At 42.8% G+C, this 5,803-nt stretch overlaps 1 pseudogene; it reads left to right on the top strand.

The window, feature by feature from the left end:
* The first annotated feature begins 3,048 nt into the window (after positions 1–3,048).
* LOC110740630 lies at positions 3,049–3,945 on the top strand (annotated as a pseudogene).
* The last annotated feature ends 1,858 nt before the right edge of the window (positions 3,946–5,803 follow it).

Here is a 5,803-nt window from a genome sequence, read left to right as displayed (position 1 = left end):
ACCCTAGATTTTCCGAGTAAAATGCAAGAGAAGAGTGGAATCATAAGGCTGGGAGAGAAGTTCATGGGGCAGGAGGGGGCCAAGACTGGGACAGTATATTTCATGGTTATATTTCCACAAGGATTATACTGGGGCTCCTCTTCCTTAGTATTGATCTTAACCATTCAGATCATGATTAAAACATTTCTTATCATCCCAAGGCCTGTGGATTTGGGAGTCCCACGACAGTGTAAAGCCCTGAGTTAACAAAATTTCATCATTTATAAAAACTCTAAATTAGGCACAGTAACCATATTTTTTTGGTTTTGTTTGTTTTTTAATCCAGATTCAGAAATCAGAAGCCTCTTATTAAAATTGAAATGGGCCCAAATGATTAAGTCGTGTTACTTGGCTCATGTGCACTTCTCTGCCTAGTGTTCTTGCTATGAAAACTGGCAACTTGTGGCAATCAACATAAAGCCTTTTTTCCAATAGCTTTACTGAGATACAATTTACGAGCCATAAAGTTTACCCATTTTAAGTGTAGAAGTCAGTGGTTTCAAGTGTATTTATGGAGTCATGCAACCATCACTGTCATTCAATTTCAGAACATCTTCTTCCCTCCATGAACCCACTAGCAGATTCGCAGTCACTCCTCATGACCACCCCGACCCACTCAGGTAATAGGGAGCCTTTGACTAGCCATTCACTCCATTCCCAGTTTTTCATTCAAAGGCAGTGTAATTTTCACAGCATTGAACAAAGCTTTCACCGGAAAGAGACAGAGGCAAAGCACCAGGCTGAGCTCCTCAGAGAGGAGCTCTTTTGGTTACACTTACTTCATCCAGCAGCTGCTCAGTCACAGAGATTCTCCCTGCCCCTGGCAGTCCAACTTCCCTCAGCAGGAGTCTCTTTTCAGGCTGCAGGGCTACAGAACGTGGTCATTCCCCCCGCCTTAAAATATTCACATAAAGAAAATGCATCCCCTGGGTAAATGTTGAGCCACGGGGGCAGGTGAATGTGAGTGTGTGTGCACATGTGTGCATGGGAGTGTGTATGTGTACATGTGTATGGTCTCCAACAGTTTGCAGCACAAACATTTACATCGAATGTAAATCTTGCTGGTCTCCAAAGCCCTGACCTGGGGAAGGTCACCATACTGATGTTGTTTTACATTATTAATGACAGGGATGTAATGAGAAACCTTAGAAAAATCCAGAAATACCTGAAAGCTCAAACCCCACAGTAGTCTTATGAATATTTATAGGCAAAGCACTCGGTTCTACAACTTATTTTGCCCACTTCTTATAATTCATGTAATGCATTCAATATCAATGTATGAGTCCACATGTTAGCTTGGTTATGCTGAAGAGCAAGTGAACATCTAAACTCAACTTTTTGTTCAGAAGGAAAAGCTCATCCAAGTTCTTCCTACACCTGAGGAGCCAACTACCACTATCTTTTTGAAACTTCACAAGTGGTAATTTGTCCAGGGATTTAGCTATCAAGCCATCAGAATCACAGAAACAGTATCAGCCAAATGATGCCATAAACTGTACTTTTTGATCATAAGAAATACTGGGTTTCAGAGAATTATCATGCAATGTATACACTACATGTTTTGTTTCAGTAGCACAGTTGCAATTCCTAAAGGTGCTTTAAAAAATTGATACATCATGGCCTGGTGAGGTGGCTCACACCATAATCCCAACACTTTGCGGGGCTGGAGTGGGCGATTGCTTGAACTCAGGCATTGGAGACCAGCCTGCACAACATAGCGAGACATCATCTCTACTAAAAGTAAAAAATAATTATAGCCAGATGTGATGGCATGCACCTGTAGTCTCAGCTACTCAGGAGGCTGAGGCAGGAGGATCTCTTGAGCCCAGGAGATCAAGGCTACAGTGAGCTGTGATCGCACCACTGTACTCCGGCTTGGACAACAGAGCAAGACTCTATCTCAAAAAAAAAAAAAAAAAAATCAATACATCAGTCAGCTGATTTCTAGACCAAACAAAAAGTTTAGGGGGCACACAGAGTGCTGTAGCCACATGTGTCAGACTGTCACTCTCCATTACCCTCTCTGTGCGCTCCTCTGACTCTCTAAGGGGCCAGCTTGACCCCAGCCCTGGACGGGGCCCACAAGGAGACACAAGACAAGATGGAATTGGTGGCTTCACCTGTTTGTCATCGGGGATCTGAAGTGTCATGGAAGAATTTTGATGAGCCAATCTTTATGTTAAATCTAAATTCATCTTTATTTCAAATGCTGGTTGCTGGAAGACTGAAGAAAGTTGTCTAGAAAACAGGAAACGTTACTTTTAGTATGTTTCTGCTCCCGGATGCTGAGGATGACTGTGGGGTGGACATAGGACGAGCATTTCTGTTTGTGAAGTGGAATAATGCCTGCCCCTCCGTGGCTCCCTGGGAAGCCATGAGAATGACATAGGTCAGGCAGGGACTCTGGGCCTCTCAGATGTTGGGTCCAAGCCATGTCCCTCTCTTCTCCTCACTCTAGGGGTGAGTGCCTTAGAACAAGGTACTTTAACCAGCAAACCCCCAGAGGTGTGGAAAGGGACCCTGAAGTAATAGAATCCACTAGAATGTCAGCTCCACAAGGGCTGGGAGGCCTATGTTGGTTTTATCCCCAGCACCTAGCACCATGTTTGACATGTAGTGTGTTCAAAAATGATTATTGAGGCTGGGCAGGTGGCTCACATCTGTAATCCCAGCACTTTGGGAGGCCAGAGAGGGTAGAGCACCTCAGGTCAGGAGTTCAAGACCAACCTGGCCAACATGGTGAAACCCCATCTCTACTAAAAATACAACAATTAGCCAAGCACAATGGCATACACCTGTAGTCCCAGCTACTCCAGAGGCTGAGACATGATAATTGCTTGAACCTGGGAGGCAGAGGTTCCAGTGAACCCAGATCGACCCATGGCACTCCAGCCTGGGCCACAGAGCAAGACCTGTCTCAAAAAAAAAGATTATTGTTGAAGCTGAGCACATTGGCTCAGGCCTATAATCTCCTCACTTTGAGAGGTCAAGGTGGGAGGATCAATTGAGGCCAGGAGTTCGAGACCAGCGTGGGCAACATAGTGGAACCCCATCTCTACAAAAAAATTTAAAATTGCCCTAACCCCAAGGCAGCGGCATGGCAGTCACTGGCCAGGATCACAGGCGCAGCACTGTGCTCTATGGTGGCTCCTCACAGCCCTGGTCCAGACTCCCGTGCAGGTGTCTAGCGGGACATGGCAAACTCAGGCTGCAAGGACGTTCGGGCCCCGATGAGGAGAGTTTTCTGTACTTCCCCTACGACAGCAACCTGCCAACTGAGAGATCTACCTCCAAAACCCCTCGGTGGCATTCTTCTGTGTGGCCCACCTGCAGGCAAGGAGTGGTGGAATTTATGTTGTCATGGAAGTTAATGTTTCAACTCAAGAAGGAAGAGAAATAACCTGTCAGCATTATCTGATGACAAATTACGAGAGTGCTCCCCATCCCCACGATATAAAAAGATTATTTGCATAGGTGCAAAAGAAAATGGTTTTACCCTGTAGTACAAAAAGAAGTTAAAAGCTGTAGGACCAAATGACTATACAGGAAAGGTCTCAGAAGAAACTGAAGATATCATCAAAAAGGAATCACCAACTCATTAGAACACAACAGAATATATCTAAGGATAGTCTGTATACTAATATAAAATATTTTTACCACTTGAAAACAGGGATCTGGAGGATCTCCAAGTTTGATGCATCTTCAACAGTGCTCTGAAGAAATATCTCATGTGGGTGATTCTTGTTTTCAGACTATAAAAAGAAACTGGGTTAAAAGTTAGGCAATGTTATAAAAGAGGGTGATTACCCAGCACTTTGGGAGGCTAAGGTGGGCAGATCAGTTGCGGTGAGGAGTTCAAGACCAGCCTGGCCAACATGGTGAAACTCCATCTCTATGAAAAATACAAAAATTAGCCGGGTGGGGTGGCACATGCCTGTAATTCCAGCTACTCAGGAGGCTGAGGCAGAAAAGTCACTTGAGGCAGAGGTTGCAGTGAGCTGAGATGGTACCACCGCACACCAGCCTGTGTGACGTGAGACTCCATCTCAAAAACAAACAAACAACAATAACAAAGAGGGTGATGAGGTCCTGGAATGTGCGACAAATGGATGTGAGTACCCCTTCGGTAAACACTTGAAGCTATTACTCTCTTGAGTTGATCTTAAGTATTTCCTTGTTCTGGCAAAGGACAGATTTGCAGCTTGCTTGATGATGGTACTGGTAAATTGCTCTTTTGGGGCTGGTACTCAGGGGGCTAAGGTGGGAGGATGGCTTGAGCTCGGGAATTCAAAGCTGCAGTGAGCTATGAATGCACCACCGCACTCCAGCCTGAACGACAGAGGGAGACCCTGTTCTAAAAAAAAAAAAAAAAAACCCCAAAGCCAAAACAAAACAAAACAAAGATTGTTGAATGCATAATAGCTTTTGATATTTTCCCTCAAAATGCAAGTTAGGAAATGAAGACACACAACATCCCTCCCTCTGATTCTCCTGAGTGCATTTAGTGCATCCCCTCAGTCTATCCTGTACATCTGATTGATTTGACAGGCTCTGGTCTGGGTGGCCCCACTGAAGACAGAGAATTTACCCCACTCAGAGTTTTCAAAAAGCTTTCATATGCACTTTCCCATTTGATATTCTCAACCTCCCTGTGCGGGCCCATGTGTCTATCCCCATCTCATAGATATCCATTGGACCTTGCTGGGAACATAGCCAGGAACCAACAAATATTAATTACTCTTATTTTTCTTGTCTTCTTTCCTATGTCTTCAATTGCCAAGCTACATTAATTAAACTGTTGCCTGTGACATTTTGTGCAGTGAAACAAAAGCTGTAAATATAAATCAATTAATACTTGTTAGACACAGGTTTGCAGTGCTCCAGCCACCATATAATAGAGCAGATCAGGGAGACGTGGTTACAAAGTTTGGTTTATTTTATATAAAACAAATAGGTTAAAGAAATATCAGCAAACATTTTTGTCGGTTTTTCCCCAAATCAAACGTTTCACAGACATGCCATCTGATTGTAGGGAGCACTTATGAGCCCCAAAAATATAGTACCAATGGGGTGAGCGATAATTCCCGTCCTCACTGAATTTCTTCTTGCCTGCAGGCTGGCTTCTCTAAGGTTTAATCAATTTTTTATTTTATGCTGTGTAACTTCTCCTTTACATAGATTATATGGAAACATCTCTATACAGTGAGGAATCATAAATTCCTGTTTCAGTAAACTCCAAATTAGTCACTTCTAAAGAATTTACTTACCTGACAATTGACTATAATTCAACCTGATGTTGACTTCATGAACATCGTCATGGATAGTAGAGAAAACATGCTATTACAGAAATTAAAGTGTTTTCACAGTCCCGGGTTTGAAGCTCACTGACCTCAGCAATTGCCTAGAAAACATGAGATTCTAAATTCTAAATTTAATCAAATATTTTATGAAACCATAAGAATGCAAGAAAAAGGGGATACTGAGGAGCAAAAATCAAATGAAACAAGCAAATAGCAAAATAGCAGCAACTCAAACTATATTAATCATATCAAATATAAATGGACTAAATACTTCAGTCAAAAGGCAGAGATTATCAAACGATATAAAAATAAGAGCCAACTGTATACTGTCTATTAGAGACACAATTTAAGGTTAACCAACCCATATGACTGAATGTCCTTACTTGGGAAAGAATATCCTAGAATGGCCACATCTTGGGCACTGAGGGACGCATTATCAAAATTGAGCAGATTTCTGTAAAAGT

This window comes from Papio anubis, chromosome 16 (genome assembly GCF_008728515.1).
Source record: "Papio anubis isolate 15944 chromosome 16, Panubis1.0, whole genome shotgun sequence".
NCBI lineage: Eukaryota > Metazoa > Chordata > Mammalia > Primates > Cercopithecidae > Papio > Papio anubis.
Note: the sequence above shows the minus strand (reverse complement) of the source record. Positions and strands in the feature narration are given on the sequence as shown.